The sequence below is a fragment of the Ptychodera flava genome, assembly GCF_041260155.1.
Source record: "Ptychodera flava strain L36383 chromosome 23 unlocalized genomic scaffold, AS_Pfla_20210202 Scaffold_24__1_contigs__length_23054250_pilon, whole genome shotgun sequence".
NCBI lineage: Eukaryota > Metazoa > Hemichordata > Enteropneusta > Ptychoderidae > Ptychodera > Ptychodera flava.
The window spans coordinates 22,878,067-22,900,103 of NW_027248278.1; the positions used below are offsets into that span (position 1 = coordinate 22,878,067).

The 22,037-nt window shown below is 37.6% G+C and overlaps 1 protein-coding gene across 1 annotated transcript in view; it reads left to right on the forward strand.

The window, feature by feature from the left end:
* Positions 1 to 22,037, forward strand: part of LOC139124992 (death-associated protein kinase 1-like) — a 353,067-nt gene that overhangs the window by 164,456 nt on the left and 166,574 nt on the right. The window lies entirely within an intron of this gene.

The following is a 22,037-nucleotide window of genomic DNA, read 5'->3' on the forward strand; positions in this document are numbered from 1 at the left end:
TACAGAATGCAACAAGCTTTCTTTGTAGTCAAGGTGACATCGTTTTAGACAGGTCAAAATCAGGAAATGGTCTCAAGGATAACATTGTCGTTCTAGATGCTCAGTGGTTAGCAAATATATTGAGGACATTGATATCATATGACAGGGAGGACGGGCGTACCGAAGAATACATAGACAGTAATGGAATATTAAACATGCAAAACTTGAAGAAAGCTTGGAAAAATGTTGATATTAAGCATCACGGTGATCTTTTGGAAGTGTTTGTATCGATGCGTATTTGTTTCCCTTACGGTGACAAACAAAGTCAAGATACCATCCCTGAATCAAAGCAGCAATATTTGTTTCCCTGTAAGCTACCAGTTGGCCAGCCCAATCGTGAAGACTGGTTTCCCTATCCAAAACAGGGACAGAGACAGGCTAGCCTGTTGTGTAGATTCGGTTTTCTTCCACCCCTATTTTTCTGTGATCTGATAGTTGCAGTTAACAAGGGAATGGACTTCGTACAGGGGATAAAACCTACATACACAAGAAACAACATCGTCTTTCTGTGTCACGAAACTGTGCCACTTTGTTCTGAATGTAGCAAATTAAGCACTTCTTATGCGAATGCTGCACATCATGTTCGATATGAGATGCTTTACCATAGCAACTGTATCCTAATCAGTGCAAGGGGACCACAGGCTTGTTGTATCTTAAATAAACTTAAAGACATTGTTACCGGTGTTAGCAAGAGTCATTTGTACAAGAATGTCGACATGAATATCGCCGAAACACTGGCCTGTCCCCGCTGTGTTAAGCTGCGCAAAGACGATATTGGGACAATCATAAAAAGTGGCGATTCTCAAATTTGTCGTAAGTTTAAGGATCACATTTTTGATAGTAGGGATGATTTGTTACTATGGAATGGTGTTAACAGAACAGATTTCCACAGTGACACACTTGATGTGCATAATGATATGCATTGCCCGAGTCGTTTCATAATTTTACCTGTAAACACCGGTGCCATGTCTGCATTAGCCCAATTGGCACACAAAGTTTTGTCCCATCTTTATGATGGCTATGCCGTTCACTTACTTTGCGAATGTCCTGGATCATTGCACTTTGTAGATTCTCCAGGATATCGAATCCGCAAATTGAACAGCTTTATTGAAAAGTATGGCAAACACATCTGTAGGGTATTGAAAATCATCCAGAAGGCTGGCCGTTTGTTGAGTTTTATTCCTGGCCCAACATCGGCTGCAGCAACCGTGTCTGATGTCGCAACAGTAGCAAATGCCTTGCTTTCAGACTTCATCAACGATTTCGGAAGTCAGTGTCCTGCATTGAGCGAAATACGAAATGAACCCCATGAGGAATCTGAGAAAGAGTTGGAGATAAGTACAGAAGGTCTTAGTCGACGGGAATTTCAAAGATTTCTCGGGAAAAGCGATGAAGACAATAAATTTGGCGACCTTATCCCTGTAGCACATGGGGAAAGAATTATTTGGGTTTGTGACGAACATCGCAAAATGCTTCAGACTCGAAAATAATCTCTTTTAGTACATATTGTTAGCATAATCTGAACTACATATAAACATGCATAATACTTCTTGAATGTTCCCTTGTCCAAATATTAAACTCGTCAATGGCCTTCACATTACCTGCCCTCAATATATAGAGAGCAGTGACCTTAAACCAACAACACATTCAATACACTTTGATAGACCTTCGAACACAATTATTATTGCTTATTATAATTGAATTTTCTTCAGAATATTGTATTGTATACTAAGGCGATCTGTCGCAATACGGGAAGACACAATAAATACGTGATTATGTAGCACCAATGTACACACTTCCACATTAAACCTTAATGTACAATGACTCCTTACCCTTGCACCGATGTTACTATAACGTGATAAAAAAAGTAATGTGTGTGAATCCTAGATCACACATTATCCGCAAGAAGCTGATGATAATGCAGTTTCGTTTGGTTGTTAAAATCACACCCTTTTAGGTTTTGAATTTCAGATTCTACTGAAGAGGGTATAAATTGAATTTTTTTTGGTCTAATTTTCGTTGTTTTTCGTGTTGGTAGATATTATTCGATTTGCATCCACATTTATTTGGGACCGATTTAAATTGCAGTATGTAATTGAATAGCCTTTCTACAATATAATGGTAGTACCACAAGCACACATGTAAATGTTCGGGTGACATATATAATATCAACCCTCTAGCAATGTTTGTGATACTTCTGCTTTAGCCAAGTCCAGTGTTCAATGTTATATTGTATATGCCTGTACCTTTTTGTAACTATTTTGCAATTAAAGAAAAAATACATCAATCTTTCGTCTATAAAAAACACGATTGGAAGTAATTTTGGGATAATTGGATGGTGAAGTATATTCTGTTTGATCTGCCATTGTAAGCTCATCTGCTTTTCTTTATAAATTACACAATTGTTTTTTTATGAAGAATTTGTAATATTGCAATAATCAGCCAAAGGGCACCTAACACCTCTGAGAAATTTTTAAAATATGAAAATCCAATCATCCCAAATTAGTTCCAATCGTGTTAAAACCAGATAGACATTGAGATATGTGATTCATATTATCATTTCCAATACCATATATCCTATTAATACAACTATCACTTAACATATATTATGTTTCTTGCATCTTTCATATGTGCTTAGTGTAAAAGGTACCGGCAGGAACGATTTTTATTTGGAATAAATGATTGTGTGCAGTTTTCTATTCTATACGATTTATTACCCACAAGGACGTCATAAGTTTGTTTAATCAGCAATTTTGATATATGGCACGTAAAACACAATGTGCCAAGCAAGTAATCTAGACACTTTGGTTCTTGATTGAAGACGGTCGTCGAAACTACCCAACTAATAAGCAACATGAATTTATTCAGTCGACGTCATAAATCAACATTAGAAAGGCCAATCACAAGGTAGGCAGTGAATCTAGCTCTACTGTTTAGTATTTAAACATAGTATGGCACTTAAAGGCAATTGTTTTTAAATCAATGACATTTCACATGCGAGTGAAAGGCTTCAATATTCGTTGAGTGAAACTATTATTGTTTTTTTTTCAACAACATATATATCAATTGATCATTAACGTTTATGTGTTGGATGCTTTCCTGATTGATGTATAATCCTTAAATGTTCAATTAGTCCTGTTTCAAATGACCTACATTACACGTCCTACACACATGTACTCCATGCTCTGATTGATTAATCCGCTTCTCTAAGGTCCACTTTCGGAGCAGTCAGTGGAGGGACCTTGTATTACCCCTATTTGTAACAATCAACCCTATTTGTAACAAAATTTAATTTTCAAAATAACTTTGCTATATATATTGAAATATTAATGAAATATGCATATTTGTAGGTTTGAGGGCAATTTTCTTTTTTTTTCCTTGTCAAAACTCATTTTTCCGAAACTGCTTTTGTTACAAATTGGGTTGATTGTTACAAATAGGGGTGACATATGTCAACCCTATTTGTAACAATCAACCCTATTTGTAACAAAACCTAAATTTCAAAGAAACTTGGCCGTATTTGATGAAATCTTGATGAAATATACATATAAGTATGTTCGGGGACAATTTTCTTTGTTTTCCTTGTTGAAACTCATTTGTACGAAAATGCTCGTGAGATTAACTTTCGTTTTGCAGGTTCCTAGGGATAAGAGCCCTACTCGTAAGATATAATCAAGTCGTGCAGATACATGCCAAAGGTTTGTTTCGGGGCAATTTTCACCATTTTCGGTCAAATATGTTAAAAATCTTGTTTTCTGACCAAAATCATACTAAACCTATATGGGGGTTAACATTTGTTACAAATTGGGTTGATTGTTACAAATAGGGTTGACGTGTCAACCCTATTTGTAACAATCAACCCTATTTGTAACAAAATTTAACCAACTTGAAACAAAACCTAATTTTCTACAAAACTTGGCCGTATTTGATGAAATCTTGATGAAATGTACATACTAGTATGTTTTGGGGCAATTTTTATTTTTTCCTTGTCGAAACTCATTTTTTCCGAAAATGGCCGTTCGATTAACTTTCGTTGTGCAGGTTGCCTGGGATAAGAGTCATACTCGTAAGATATAATCAAGTCGAGCAGATAGGTTTGTTTCGGGGCAATTTTCCCAATTTCGGTCAAAAATGTTAAAAATCTGGTTTTCTGACAGAAATCATACTAAACCTATATCGGGTTAACTTTTGTTACAAATTGGGTTGATTGTTACAAATAGGGTTGACGTGTCAACCCTATTTGTAACAATCAACCCTATTTGTAACAATCAACCCTATTTGTAACAAAATTTAACCAACTTGTAACAAAACCTAATTTTCTAAAAAACTTGGCCGTATTTGATGAAATCTTGATAAAATATACATATTAGTATGTTTTGGGGCAATTTTTATTTTTTCCTTGTCGAAACTCATTTTTTCCGAAAATGCTCGTTAGATTAACTTTCGTTGTGCAGGTTGCCTAGTATAAGAGGCCTACTCGTAAGATATAATCGAGTTGTGCAGATAGGTTTGTTTCGGGGCAATTTTCACCAATTTCGGTCAAAAATGTTAAAAATCTTGTTTTCTGACCGAAATCATACTAAACCTATATTGGGTTAACTTTTGTTACAAATTGGGTTGATTGTTACAAATAGGGTTGACGTGTCAACCCTATTTGTAACAATCAACCCTATTTGTAACAATCAACCATTTGTAACAATAACCAAGACAAAACCTATTTTCAAAAAACTTGGCCGTATTTGATGAAATCTTGATGAAATATACATATTTATATGTTTGGGGCAATTTTTATTTTTTTCCATGTCGAAACTCATTTTTTTCCGAAAATGCTCGTTAGATTAAATGTTGTTGTGCAGGTTCCTAGGGATAAGAGACCTACTCGTAAGATATAATCAAGTTGTGCAGATATATGCGAGAAGTTTGTTTCGGGCCAAAATTCACCAATTTCGGTCAAAAATGTTAAAAATCTTGTTTTCTGACCGAAATCTTACTAAACCTATATGGGGTTAAAGTTTGTTACAAATTGGGTTGATTGTTACAAATAGGGTTGACGTGTCAACCCTATTTGTAACAATCAACCCTATTTGTAACAATCAACCCTATTTGTAACAAAGTTTAACCAATTTGTGACAAAAGCTAATTTTCAAAAAAACTCGGCCGTATTTGATGAAATCTTGATGAAATATACATATTAGTATTTTCGGGGGCAATTTTCTTTGTTTTTTCCATGTCGAAACTCATTTAACTACTCATTAGATAAAATTTTCGGCTCGCAGGTTTTTAGGGATAAAGGCCTCCATCTAACAGGTAATCATGTTTTTCAGATACATGCCAAAATTTGGTGGGCGGCATCAGTCACTAATTTTGGTCAAAAATGCAAAACAAATCTTCTTTACTGACAGAAGTCATACTAACCCTATTTGTATCAAAAGTTAACGCTATTTGTAATTCGTAAAACCAAAAAAAAAAAATTTTGCTCTTCCAATAACATGGTTTCAAAACAGGGCAGGTAGGTCGGCTGGTTTTTTTCCCCTATATTTTCTTTTAAATATGCACTTTTCAGGGGTCCAGGGCGATCTAATACTTACCACAACATTTCCAGAAAAAGCGTATCATACATATTAAAGGACTAAATACATAAAAGACGTCGACGTCCCAAGCAAAAATCAAATATCAGGTGACGAACACGTGATTTTACGGGGGGTTTCTGTCTTTATGTTACTTCCGTGTTTACGTTGCGCTAAAAAGTTTTGGGTCGCAGGCAAAATAATAGGGTAGGTCGGGTTATCGGAACACGACAACTTTTTTCTTTTGCCTTCCTATCCATCTGCAGGCCACCGAGACTTTGGTCGGCCTCTGTAAAGGATGCTTCATAGTAACTTAAATCATCATCAAACTTTAAATTTTAAAAAACTTTCAATCACGTCGGCCTTGAGTTCGATATTTTCCTCCTTCAGTCGTATTTTTCTCAATATTACCTCAATAATAATGCCGTACAGCAATGGCAATGCCGTAAAATCGATAATTTTATCAAGCTTCAGCAGCCGAAAACCACATGGAATTAAGGCAGAAAGGACCCATCATGTAGTTACTCATAATTCAAGCCAGGCACAGATAGGTGAGACACTACACATATGGTGTCCAAAGCTAGATAGTGGAGTCGTTTATGTTCCAGATACCTTCGATCTGGTATTTGACCTTATAGTATCGGTCACCCAAATAACCGAGTAGTTTAGAATATCACAAAAAATATAATCAAGTGCATTGTTTTAGAATTCGAGGGACAGATACTTCTGGAAGTGAGTAATCATAATTTTATTGAATGTTATCGTGATCCCTATGAACATAAAAAGTAGAGATGAAACGTGATTCTGAAGAGTATTCAGAACGAAAATCTCCGAATCTAAAAAGTGGTGCGGCCGATGCAGATAATAACATCGTTTATGATAGTCTACCTCTTGAGGTTTATGATACGAAATATGCCATGCACTTGACTCATCCCTTCATCAAAGGTCATAGGGTTACTTATCCATCAGCGCTCGGCAGCAACATCGAGTGGGAAATTACCCTTGTGTCTCTGTCTCCCAGTTAATTGTCAGTGAAAATCTCCCTACAGCAGGTTATACAAACAACCTTTAAGGGACCCATCAAAGGCGAAATTCTTAGATACTCGCCTACATGCAATACCCAATCGATTTCAAGAAAAAAGTAGAATTCTTCACAAGCAAATTGATAGACACAATATGCACGGCAACATAAACCAAACAGAAACCATACTCAAAAAAGTAAATAGAAAAACAAACAATCAAACATTCACAACATAAAATGACTTGATCTTCACAACAACATTTAGGCTCAACACATATCAAAACAAAGGATAAAAAAGAAAGCCCGTCAAAATATTTGGAAGAACTTGATAAGTGGGAAGCAATTAAAACCCTTTTGCCGAAACAACCAACAAGAGCCTACAATAAAAACAAGTGTATAAATTAAAGCAGCCGCATTGAGGGTTCAAATGAATCCAAACAAATGCCAAGGCCGTATCTGTGATGAATTATCTGAAAATTAGGTAAAATGTCACCACAAGGAACCTTCATACAAAATGTCAAAGCAATTGGACGAGTAGATTCTAAGAAGAAGATTTTTGACCTGCTTTTTTAGCAAAAATGGCGAAATTGCCAAAAAATAGTCGTGCATAGATCAGCACAATTCAATACGTCTTGAAAGAATTATCTCCAGAAACCTGTATACAAATTTCAAAACAAACCACCTCGCAATTTTAGAAAACATTATTTTTTTCAAAAACGACATATTTCCCCAAAATATAGACCTAAATACGCATATTTCATCAAGATTTCATCAAATACGGCCAAGTTTTTTGAAAATTAGGTTTTGTTATAAAATTATTAAATTTTGTTACAAATAGGGTTGATTGTTACAAATAGGGTTGATTGTTACAAATAGGGTTGACACGTCAACCCTATTTGTAACAATCAACCCAATTTGTAACAAAAGTTAACCCAATATAGGTTTAGTATGATTTCTGTCAGAAAACAAGATTTTTAACATTTTCGACCGAAATTGGGGAAAATTGCCCCGAAAAAACCTTTGGCATGTATCTGCACAACTCGATAATATGTTACGAGTAGGCCTCTTATACTAGGCAACCTGCACAACGAAAGTTAATCTAACGAGCATTTTCGGAAAAATAAGTTTCGACAAGGAAAAAATAAAAATTGCCCCAAAACATACTAATATGTATATTTCATCAAGATTTCATCAAATACGGCCAAGTTTTTTAGAAAATTAGGTTTTGTTTCAAGTTGGTATAAATTTTGTTACAAATAGGGTTGATTGTTACAAATAGGGTTGATTGTTACAAATAGGGTTGACACGTCAACCCTATTTGTAACAATCAACCCAATTTGTAACAAAAGTTAACCAAATATAGGTTTAGTATGATTTCTGTCAGAAAACAAGATTTTTAACATTTTTGACCGAAAATGGTGAAAATTGCCCCGAAACAAACCTTTGGCATGTATCTGCACGACTTGATTATATCTTACGAGTAGGGCTCTTATCCCTAGGAACCTGCACAACGAAATTTAATCTCACGAGCATTTTCGTACAAATGAGTTTCAACAAGGAAAACAAAGAAAATTGTCCCCGAACATACTTATATGTATATTTCATCAAGATTTCATCAAATACGGCCAAGTTTCTTTGAAATTTAGGTTTTGTTACAAATAGGGTTGATTGTTACAAATAGGGTTGACATATGTCACCCCTATTTGTAACAATCAACCCAATTTGTAACAAAAGCAGTTTCGGAAAAATGAGTTTTGACAAGGAAAAAAAAAGGAAAATTGCCCTCAAACATACAAATATGCATATTTCATTAATATTTCAACATATATGGCAAAGTTTTTTTGAAAATTAAATTTTGTTACAAATAGGGTTGATTGTTACAAATAGGGGTGATACATGTCACCCCTATTTGTAACAATCAACCCAATTTGTAACAAAAGCAGTTCGGAAAAATGAGTTTTGACAAGGAAAAAAAAAAGAAAATTGCCCTAAAACATACAAATATGCATATTTTATTAATATTTCAACATATATGGCAAAGTTTTTTTGAAATTAAATTTTGTTACAAATAGGGTTGATTGTTACAAATAGGGGTAATACAGACCTCATGTGTTAGGTCTCATTATTATGTATTATTCAATTTACAGCTTCCTGATTGGTTAATGTGTAGTTCCGGTCCTCCAGTGTTCATCGCCTCATTATGCAATGTCCCATGTACTTTTGGATGATGCCTGCACTTTGTCGCAGCTCGATCCCAGTATGTGAAGAAAGGTACTCATGCCGAGTATTTGTCAAAATATCTAGTTAGATTTGACCTTGTTCGAGAGTTTTTTTCACTATTCACGGCATTTTATGTGATACTGTGAATTATACATGAATTCAATATTGTCAGGAGAAATTTTGTCCTTTTCCCTGCAGGAGTTGGTTGAAATGAGCTACTGACGCCTGAAACTGTTACGTAATTTTTGTTACGTAAAGCCTTGAAGCTCTATTGTTTCCTCTTGTCATTCACAGGCCTCACTGTTGTCGATGCGGCCAATGCCCCCGTCAAATCAAAATGAAAATGAAAAGCGTGTACTTTGTACGTAACCAACAATTGGAAAACAAAGAGCCAACATGCCTGTAATGCTATATTTGGTTTAAGTCGATGAACAAAAAAAATAAAATCATTTATAATAGTTTCTCTTGTGTCTGTCCAATTTCGTACATAACTATTCGGAATTTGGTAGCCCAGGTCATGTTTTTCCCAGCGATTGAATGCGCTACCTTTGAGTCTGGGCAGTATAGTGAGTTAGTTTCTGCCGATTCCGGGTGAAGCTCCCCTGGATAGCGTTCACCCGAATCATCGCGTCCACTCCACTCAGGCGCGCGTTTCATACGAAAGCAAAATACATATCGTTGCGTTCACTCCTCTCAAACATTAACAAATCACAGACTTGAACCGAGTCTACTTAATGCATAAAGGGACAGAGATAAGTAAAAACATAGATATTTAACGTATGAAGGTTTGTCGGGCATTTTTCGTTGTAACTTTCGGCCGATCCGTGAACATCACGAATAACGTATTACTTCAGCGGTAGCCAGGAAGCACGTGGGACATTGCATAATGAGGCAGTGAACACTGGAGGACCGGACCTACACATTAACCAATCAGGGAGCTGTAAAGTGAATAATACATAGTAATGAGACCTAACGCATGAGGTCCCACCAATCAGCGTAACGCAAATGGACCTTAAATTACCAGATGAACCAATCACTGATGTTGGTACATATGTCATGGACCTGACTTATGAAACAGGACTATTACAACACTAAAAAGGATAATTTATAAAACATTATGACATTTTACCAGTGTAATATCCCATCACATGATTTTTATGAAAATGTATTCTTTACAGGAGATTTTGGATGAGAATGTCGCAACTGACGCTTCAATAAAGTTTTAAAATCTTTTCCAGCGAAATTTTTTGGAGTTTGATGATTTTCTTTTCGACATGACATATTTTTCCACGTTCACAAAGTTAAGGATTGCACGTTTCTGTTTATTATTAACATGCAACATTTGATTTAGTACGCCACGCGGATGTGTGCTGTTTCAGACATGCACTTTGCGTTCCTTGCTGATGTTGATTTAATGTTTGGCAACGTTACGTTTGTAAATGATTTCCAGGAAGACGTTATCACGTCTGACTTGCTCAAAGCTAAGACATTAAGATGTTGTTTGTTGTCAAAAAATGTTTGCATGATACTTAAAGAACATGCATAGCAAAACGTACTTCTATATTTGTGATACTTTCCAATTGCTTTGACAAATGACGACATTTTTTGGCGTGAATTGCATATTTTTTTTACCTCTATATGCATGTTCTAATTCTGAGCGTGACAATGATGGGCTTTATGATCGCCATTTTTTAATTATCTTTGCAATGTTGACTAACCCATGATAAGTCCACGGATTAGCATAATTAGTTGTGTTGACTAATTAATTACAAGATGTGTATATGAGAGATAAACGTCCTTGTAATGGGGTGTAAAATAAATAAAGAGTCAAGAGGCTAGGTTAGGCTATATAGTCATTTATTTTATTTATTACGAACAGTCAGAGCATGAAGAATTACAAGAAGAGGGACTGACAGTTACAGAGAAAAACTGAGAAAAACTCAATAGTAAGCTTATTAATAGTGATTTGGCCGCCTGTGGTGACACGAGGATTTCAAACGCACGATGGTACAAACAACACCACAAGTGTGGCCGTCCCCGTGTCGGGGCTGTTCTGGGAGCGGGGCCGTTTTCTCTGGTTTTCCGTCAATGTTTTCCACAATGGACAGATGGTGACAATACTGAACGAAACCTACATTATCTGCTTGTCAGCCCATTTTGTGTCAGTGCCGCCGGTCACGCGCACCACCCAAAAGTTTGACCATCACTTAATATCGAACAGTATTCAAAGAAACGGTCCTACTAATTACTGCCCGTCCCTGCCCGTCATTCTTCTAGCACTGCCAGTCACGAAATTGGCCTATTCAATACAGAAAATATTTGGAATGTATAAAATCATTGTCCAGGCCCCTAAACCAACGATATACGACCCGATAGTTATGCCGCTGACGCTGATATTAATGGGTGGTAGCATGTGTGTGCGTACATGGACAGTCGGCATAGCCCTTGAATGTGGTCTCGATTTTGATCAAACTTACAATTTAGGAGTATATATCAAAACTGATATATGAGTTATGTTTTCACATGGATTCATAAAAAGTTTCGCCCCGGTGTTCATTTTTGGCCCAGGAATTCCATCTACCCACCCTTTGCAGAGTGGTAAGCTTATGGGGCAAGTAAACATGGATGCGCCGGTGCGATTCAACGATCAGCCTGTATATCGGATCGAAAGTCAACAATTTTGCGGCTCGGACTATGATTTTATAAGTTTATATAAAAAGTATAAGGCGCGGGGTTTTATATATTCACTGATTAATGTAGCTGCATTCAGGACGGGCAGCGACGGTCAGTAATTAGTAGGCAAAACAGGTGGTTTTCACCGTGGGCAGAACTCGGTGCCATGACACTGAACATTAATAATAAGCCTGTCACCTTGAAGGTAATACTGTAGGTGAAACGAGGACTTCAAACGCACGATGGTATAAACAACACCACAAGTGAAGCGTACACATAGAAATACACGCGTTCTTACGTTGTGCCCACCCGGGCCACGCGATTGAAATATGACTGATACTTCTGGATAGTGTTAATTGGGTCGTTAAACAGTCAATTAATAGTTTAATTGACTACCTGGGTGATTGGCAGGTCGTGTCCAACGGCGTCATGTGCAAAGCAAGCCAAAAGACAAAAGCCCCCAAAGATATTGACAGCTAGCAAGGGGTTACCAAGAATACGTAATGAATCTTCACTACGCAGAAATCGCGTTGTCAAGCCCTTCTTAACCGGTCAAATCCTCTTGGCATTTCCTCTCATGATCAACAAACACGTGTATTTTGTCCATTGACGTGTACATTTCAGCTTATCTGCCATGCTGACCCTCCTTAAGACCTCCCTTTTTTAGGGGATGATAAAATAATTCAACATAGACATATGAGATATTTCTATCATAAAACAATCATCCTCAGAGATCTACTAATGATAACTATTTTCATAATATTCTCTTTAGGTTTACATCGACAATATAAAACTTTTTGGTTTACATCACCTGAACGCAGTCTGCATCTGTTTTTAACAACAAATATTACAAACTTCATTCTAAGCAATTGAAAAAACGAATCAAAGTGAATCAGGTATAGACCAGGGTAACGCCAGTCTCTCTTGGAACGCAGCTTAATATTGCACCATGGTCGCTGCCAGCATAAATACATCTGAACGTGTTTATTGACGATAATGTTATATCTCCTTGCCTGGTCTAAAATATATTAACGTCATGTTGTTTTTAATGCTTGTTTCCTACATCAATGAGTCTTACTTATGAAAATAAAATAACATAGAGAGAGAGAGAGAGAGAGAGAGAGAGAGAGAGAGAGAGAGAGAGAGAGAATTTTTGGGATTCGTGATCCCTCTTTTCCATATTTAAGGAGCATTTAGAAGCATAATCTGAGTTACAATTCCTCTGCCAAGAAAATAAACAGATGTAACCCCGACATAAACCGGAATGCCATCACAAGAAAGCATGGTTGTTAGCCGTTGAGGGCGCATACGGTTTGGAATGTGCATTGACGGATATAAAACCACAGTCAGTTAATCTCAATTTCACCAGATCTAAAGCTTTAACAAACATTTTCCTATTAAACTTGCTACAAGCAGGATCATTTAGCATATTCTTAAAAGATGTGCTGTAATATTGCAAATTAAATTGTGTGCACATTAGCCAGGCAATCGCCACTCACCGATGTAATATTTATGGACATTTACTGTTTGTGTCGTTGGCAAATGATAAAATGACCATATATATATATATATATATATATATATATATATATATATATATATATATATATATATATATATATATATATATATATATATATATATATATATATATATATATATATATATATATATGTGGCTATATATAGGTGAGGTGGCTAATCCAACAGCCACTTTGCTTTAAAATTACAGTGTCATCTGCATTGTGGGTTTAGTAATCAAATACTCGTATTAACTGCGATCTCCTTTGACTCATAATAAGTCCGTATCGTTTTTCAACGTAATTTTGTTCTTAGCCTAGCATGTATTTATTTACACTTTTACTGAGCGACCGACTTACTCAAAGAGTAATTTTCGTCGGAGTTCAAATTTACAGAGAAGAAAAGCAGCAAAATATCAGTACAAAGAGCAAAAATCTCAAAAAAGAACAAAACTAATTACTAATTACTGAGGAACATTTTCTTTTTATGAATTGTTTTACTTTCACCTTAAACATTGTTATATTTTGAGCATGTCTTGATGCACTGCGTAAAGAATTCCAGACTTGCGATGAACGATATTGAAAACTTCTTTGACCCGTACATATATTTGCTTTGGGAATATTGAAATCACTTTTTTTCTACAGAACGTGTATAATATTGGTGAATCCTACTTCGGAAGATTAACATATCTGAAATATATTGTGGAGCATTACCTGTCACACACTTAAATGTTAGAATTTCAAAGAAATAATATTTTTTTTTGTCTCACTGACATAACATTGAATACAGAAAACAATTGAAAGTTCGACGTCGTACCTGGCGATCCCGATTGGCTATAAACCCGAAAGATACACCTCAACGAAAGTTCAACTTCATAAATGAATACCGTACAAACTTCGGGAAAGCGACATAGAAGGCACAAGTATCGACGATCAACGATAAATTTCCTTCATCACACAAATTATTCCAATGTTTTTTTCGATCGGAATCAAACCCAAACTTACAGCGTAACATGAGGGAAAATGCCGAGAGAGTTTGACCGGTTAAGAAGGGCTTGACTACGCAGTTTCTGCGTAGTGAAGCGTCATTACGTATTCATGGTGACCTCTGGCCAGCTGTCAATGTCTTTGGGGCTTTTGTCTTTTGGCCTGCTTTGCATATGCGTCGTTGGACACGACCTGCCAATCACCCAGGTAGTCAATTAAACTATTAATTGACTGTTTAACGACCCAATTAACACTATCCAGCAGTATCAGTCATATTTTAATCGCGTGGCCCGGGTGGCACAACGTAGGAACGCGTGTATTTCTATGTGTACGTTTCACTTATGGTGTTGTTTGTACCATGGAGGTAGGAATGTTTGTACCATCGTGCGTTTGAAGTAAGCTTACTTGTTCACCTGCAGCATTACCTTCAAGGTGACAGGCTTACTATTAATGTTCAGTATCATTGCACCGAGTTCTGCCCACGGTGAAAACCACCTGTTTTGCCACGGTCCCTCTGTGGAGGGACCGTGGTTTTGCCTACTAATTACTGCCCGTGTGCCTGCTCTGCGTCGCTGCCCGTCCTGAATGTAGCCTATCTATAGCTACAGTAATCAGTCAATATATAATACCCCGCGCCTTATAATTTTTATATAAACCACAGTCTCTCTATCCACGAGGGACTGCGTATAAACTTATAAAATCATAGTCCGTGCCGTAAAATTGTTGACTTTCGATGCGATATACAGGTTGATCGTTGAATCGCACCGGCGCATCCATATTTACTTGCCCCATAAGTTTACTACTCTGTCAAGGGTGGGTAGATGGAATTCCTGGGCCAAAAATGAACACCGGGGCGAAACTTTTTGTGAACCCATGTGAAAACATAAATCATTTATCAGTTTGATATATACTCCTAAATTGTAAGTTTGATCATGGAGGTACCTCCATGGTTTGATCAAAATCGAGACCACATTCAAGGGCTATGCAGACTGTCCATGTACGCACACACAGTCACAAGAAGGCGGCAAACACCTACTTACCAAGCACATCGAATCGGCGAAAAGAAGCATAAAAAAGCTATAGGCTCATCGCCAAAACAAACGCGCCAAGCGCTAACAAAAACCCATACCAAGCGGCCCTTTTCAGGGCCACCAAACACTCCAAAAGAGAACTACCAAAAAAACAACATAAAATGACATAGAACACACAAACACTTAAAAGAAATAACAAAAATCGTACACATAAAAATAACGTGACAGAAAAAATGGCCGTGGAAATAAATCAGCTATTTCCAAAGAAAAGCCGACAACAACATGAAATTCAACAACAACCTATCATCGCTCAAACTATGAAACTCCGAAAAATAGTACTAGGCAAAGGCCTTAAAATTAATTCGGACGCCAACAAAACCAAACAGAATAAAACCACCTCAGGATTTCAACAAATAAAGTCGTAAAATGTGACTACGCTACATCGTGAGACACAAACAATCGCAACAACACAAATTCAAAGAAAAGTCAAATTGGGCTCCACAAACAACAAACACCAAAAACTTGAAAGCTATCTGAAGCTGCTAAACTCGCACTTCTAGAGATACCCTTTCAAACAAGGAAACAAAACATGTCGCGTGCTAAAAGAATCGCGATAAACCAGCTTGCAAGCAATAGACAAATTTCGGGGGAAAAAACCTTCGGCAAGGGTCGGGTTTTCGTCATTGTCAACACAAACGATTACGTACTCGAATGCGAAAGGCAATTACGCAACACTCAGTATTATACACAACAAGCCAGAACAAACAGTAAACAAAGTAAACGAACTATGAATCAAAATGTACGAGAACAAGCACATCAACCAGGATACTTGTGAGTATCTTGATCCAATAAACATAAAATCCGTACCCCAGTGGTACTTATTGCCTAAAAATTCACAAACCTCCGCAAAAATCTAAAAGACACACCAGTCAAAACAAAATTTACCGAAGTAAAGAACATAGAACAAACAAACCGAACCACCAAACGGACTCACAACGTGACCAAAATTAATATACTTGCCTCGCTAATCGAAAAGCAAGACCACTAAAATGCATTAAAATAAATTTTCACAAACACAAACTAAGGAAAGAATCTACACCGCGACTGATGAGAAACCACACCCGGGTTTCGAAACGCAAGCGTCAAAGGGCGACTCTATCAACTTTTGTAACAACATAGGTCCGGCTGCGTCTCGCCATAAGCTTTCCCCACACAAACAAAACATTACCGTACACACTAATCCAAACTTCTCTACAAATATCCAAAGCGAAACAAACATTTTTATTAACACACACAATCGGATAAGAATGTAGGAACACATTTTCGAAACGAATCAAACACAAACTCGACACAAAAACATTTAGGATAGTTAGGTGGGGAGCCTGTTTCACATTTTTTACATCTCGCTATACTGTCTATGATTCTAAAAATAAAGTCATCTGCCACTTTTTCTGTATACGCGGTTGGCAAAACTCATCTCCTCAATCGAAAGTCGGGCTATTTCATGGTTCTTTGGGGTACGTCGAGCTTAAGGAATGTGGTTATATTCGCGATGTTTTATTCGAAATTATTTATTTCTTCTAGGGCAAATGCACGTAATTCATGCTGTTGGAAATACTGGCCGCTCATAAACAAGACAATAAACTCGATATCTGTGCATCTTTACTTTATTGTCAAAGTACCATCGACAACCCAAAAAAAACCAAATGGTTCAGTCCACGCGTGGGTTCAGTCCAGGTATTTGCAACGCCAGTCACCTAGGCGACGGTAGACTACACCCATCACCATCGGGAAGGTACTCCCCCCCCCTATACCACTGGCGATCCCACCCTCAAGGCACTGCGTCATTCGACCAAGCATTGTTATTGTAATTTCCTGCATAAAATAAACAGCGAGGTCAACCGGTCAAACTCTCTCGGGATTTTCTGGCATGTAAGGCTGTAGTGGAGACATAAGCTGTCGACCTGTAGCCATAACTTTGCAGTGCAGCGCTGTAGAATCCGATGCATTTCGAAAGTTGACTCGGACAACACTCACAGAATTTGGGGGAATTGTGTCTATGGCTCGTGTTTTACGCGGAGCCGCACAACTTCACGCCTTCGGCTCGAAGTTGTACGGCTCCGCGAAAAACACTCGTATCCGATGACGTCAAACAGAGAAAATTACCATAAGATTATATATAATTACAGCCATATGCACCCAACTCTTTCGAGGCATTTGAATAACAGAAAGATCCAATTCCCCCAAATTAGTTCCAATCGTGTTTTCGGAGAAATATGTAACACAGACTAGCCCGAGATGGCTGGCTTTTCTCGGCAGCAGTTACTAGCTTGCCAAGCCAAGGCGTTCACCCCACGATGTAAGCGCCGACCTCCCACTTAGGGTGACAGCAGTGTTGCCGCCAGGACGCGCCCTTGCGACAATGTCCCCAAAACGGAACCCGTTGTCCCGCACTCTTGCTTACTGCCTGTCACGGGCGCACTCGCGTGAGTCGACTGTGATGGGTGTAGTCTACAAGTAATATCTGTTACTGAGGATGATCTTTGTTTTGCATAATTATTGTGAGGCTTACACAACGTACTCTCGGAGCTAGCTATATGATAAAAAGTAATTAAAACGCTACACTTGATATCATAATTTGCTTGACTGTAGTCCGTCTGAGCTCTGATTTGCGGCAGATATGGTATACTGCTTCAATTGCTTGAAATTCAAGAATAGTGACTCGGTCCCGGTAGCTTGAGTTTTGTTCAGTGAAACTAATGTGTTACGAAATAATGCAAAATTTGATTGACCACTGCTTGTTGTCCCCAAAACGAACCATAACAAATGGTAGTGGGACACAGTGTCCCCTGATCTAAAGTTCCTGGCCGCAACACTGGTGACAGTGCTAGTCTGTTGGAATTCATTCCTTCAATTCATACTTTTTGATATTGATATGCCTACAAACTTGGAGCAAGTCTATATGTTTCATTGAATGACACAGTACAACCATTAACAGACCAATTGGTTATTTCAAAAACAGTAATAATTGTATAAGAACAGTATGATAGCAACATCCATTCATTGAAAGCGTCATTTTCGTACTCGATAAAATGTGAAAATTATCTTCATGAATTATATCACCATCGAGTAAGGTGTGGGCAGACAAACAGTGAAAATTGAATCGGGGTTACGTTGATAATATATTTTCAAAAATCTTTTAGTACGGTGTTGTGGATAATTAAAACACCGCACGACAAACGTAACTTCAACGCAGGGAGAGGGGGTTTGGCTGTATTTCGATTACCGTGAATTAAAATCGCTCTTCCTGAAATAACATTTCGCTCCACGATTTACTGTATCGCAAAATATTGCGCTATAATGTTTGACGTGTACCAGGCCAGTGCGGTACCTACGCTACACCATTCGTTTGAAATACATGAGGTTCAGTGCACGGTGTAAAATAGCGTAACAACCATTTTAGATACAATGTGTTATTGTCGAGTTTGGGCTGAACAAAGATTGATTTTAGAGGAGGTATGCCCAGTGGTGGTGGGAATGTATGCGTGATGCGTGATTTGGCCGAGTATACTGTGTCTGTTTCTTCTCCAATACTTGATGCTCTGCTGTGGATTCGAACACGATTGAAAACACAATATATTCAGAGCGACGTAATTACCGATTGTAGGTATGATACAGAATGAGGCTGGGTTGTATTTTCTCACTTTAAACTTTCGTTTAGGAGGGGAGGGTGAGGCCAAACGCACTTAGTTTCCTTTACCGTGCGCATGTTTTAATTATCCACGGCCCCTAAGTACGGAATGCGTAGTGAACGTTTTGCAAAATAATCAGTTCTGACTTTGTAAGGTGTAAATGTCACGCAATAATTCAATTTTGTGGACCATGAATAGATCTAATAACCCATTGCTCCGTTGACGTAATAATTTGTCGGTTTTGTGGAGGGACCGTGATAAACCCCAACAACGACCGTAACGTGACGTCACACTTGCATTCTCTTGGTTTCCGTTCACTGTAGTTGACATTGTTTTGAAATATTCCCTGTAACCTAGTAACGCCCATATTAGTTTGCAGGATAAAAAAGATTATTTCTGTAGAATTCCATTCAGATATGGAAATAAAATACATCAGATTGGTTTTGATACAGTAAACAAAGTCAACTAAGCAATGCACTATCAGTCGAAAAGCAATTCTCACAATACATTTCAGTGAGTGCCACAATTATACTATTGCAAGTATGTCGCCATTAGCTTGTCGCTATAATAATAATTTTGAATGTTTGCCTATCAGCATGATCAACCTCAATGAAAGTGCATTAAGTAACTTTCTAAGCAGTCTAGTCATGTCGTCGATGACTTTAGAGCATAGAAGATCATTCAACATTGAACATACTATACGCACCGTCATAAATGTTAACTAGCTTCTTCGTCAAAGCTTTCAATTAACATCAGGTCACGTAAAAACTGTTAAGTTTTTTTAGAGAAGGTTGCGTTGAATATTTTTCCCATAGCAAACCACATGCCCGTTCAGTGTTGCGATCCGCCAGAGTACGCCGCATAACGGTAAGTAGAAGATACGTCTAATACCCAGAGAATTGACAATTTTAAGTGACGTCAAAGGGTATTTTAGAAAGGCGATTTACGTAGCGAAATAACCTTTGACTAGATTTGTCAAAGCGTCCGGTCACGTGATCGCTGACGGGAAAATAGAAAATACGTCTGGTCCACATAAAATCTACAAAAGGACGTCAGAGGGTATTTTTGAAAGGCTATTTAACTAGGGTAATAATTTTTGACCGAATTTGTAAAAGCGCCCGATCACGTGACCACTATGCCGCCTACAGTTTTCGAACGATGGCGGATGATGAGTGACCTGGATGGGCGACGAGCCTCTCTCTAAAACAACATGATTTTCCATTTCAACAGCGTAGGAACTTGGACATTTCCATTTATCGACGAAAAACATTAAAGTGCAGCTAAGGATGCTGCTAGATATACTAAGAATATTTTTGGGAAATGGTGGTACTATTGTTACAACTGTGGAGAAATCGCCAAGTAAACTTTTCACAATGGATTGTTAAGGTACAAAATATCAAAATACATTAAAAACCACAAAATAATACAACACGAGCATGTAGCGTGTTATAAAACACTTGTAACCTCGTATTTATTCGTGCTGTAATCCCTTGTTTTAATCCCACGTGGCCGTGTTTTACCAAAAGCACAAAGCTATACTGCTCAGCCTACGACTTCGGGGAAGCAATTTTTCTGGTAACGCATGGCCCTTCGGGGTAATGAACGGGAACTATAGCCCTCGTGAGCAGGTACTAGGTGTTTAAAATAAATTGGTCGCTTTTAACATGAAGTCCGTTTATTTTAGACGGTTTCTGGGGTATTTTTTTTCCAAAAGCGAAGCAGACTTAAACGAAATAGGAGGAGGATGGCATCATATATCTGTTAAAAACTTGACAAGTACGAACATAAACAACAGTCGAATGACTTATGTAAAGTCTAAGAGTTGCAAAGTTCAGCAAGGACCCGTCCTCAATATTTTACTTCTGCGTTAGTGTCTCTGCGTCAGTACCAGTGTCTACTTTCCGGTAGTGCATTCGTCTGCCTTCTGAGCAGTACTAAATGCATTCGTCTGCCTTCTGAGCAGTACTAAATCACTACTGATCAGTACATCTCCGTTCCGTGTGCGTTCAGAGACATGTAAAGGGAATATGCAATAAAATTAAATTGTGGAGACGATACAAGGACAGATAATGCAATAAAAATAATTGTAAGACCATTCTAAATCAAGGCATATTCGTCTTTTGCCAAAAGTGTGGTTGTTTTTTTTCAAATAACTGACAAAACGATTGGCCGAGCAGTCACGTAAATGACGATTTGGAAACTATGTAGATATTTGTCGCAACATGTTCACCTTTCTACAGTGTCAATCAAGAATGGCTTGCTAGTGTATTGGCATTGCCTTCCCCTCCCTCACCCCCGGGAAATGTAATGAAAGAGTTGAGTCTTTTCTGTTGCCCTCACACTCAAGGGCAAAAAGACCCTAGGTCTTTGTGTCATTTAAGGCAGACACGTGTCGCAAAGTGAAGTCTTTGACTTCAGCCCAAATTTTCTGCAGGAAATTTAAACCATTCCTTTCGAAATAAACAATAAAAGTCAAGGGTAACTCTGCACAATTTTGTTCTTGAGAAAAGAATTACCCAATACTTACGGATACTTTAATTTCAAAATTGTCGCCATCACTGTGTACACTATTTTGAAATGATTAAATGTTCTTTAAATTTCAGTGATATACTTTTTTAATGCTGAAACCTGTGGGCAGGCAGCCCCCGACCCCCATCCTCACCCTTCGAGTTTTTTTTAGAAAAATGCTGCTTTCAGAATTTGTAGCGATATCATAGAACTCGTTATACACCAGTATAAGCACGCTACAGTAAATGATAATAAAATGGACATCCATGAATGTTAGCGACAAAGCACAAACATGAAATTCACCTAATCTTCTACATGTACGTATTTGTACGGTTTATACTTCATTTCAGCTAATTTTGGTCTCTTTTAAATCGTTTTGTTGTAAATCGTAAAAGCAGCTAACGACGGGAAACAACACATGAAAGATGCTATTGTAAGTGAATGCAGTGATGCAGACAAAATTCGGATTTATTCATTTTTCAAAACTAGCTTTCTGTACAAACAAGCTCGTCAAATCGCTTTTGCTTTGTCGGCTCGTACAACCATTAACATATATTTTGTTCTGATATCCTACACAATGGAAATATTGTGATGTGTGTTTATTAGTCACAGTTTCAATATAGATCACGTGACAGTCAGACTAACGTCAGTAATCGGTTTGACCTTCCATGTACATTGTGTTTCTGATTGACCGACAACATAATTAAATCGTCAGTGTGCCTCATATTCGCTTTTGATCTGCACCAGGTTTCTTAGTAACGGATTCGTAAAAGTGTAAGA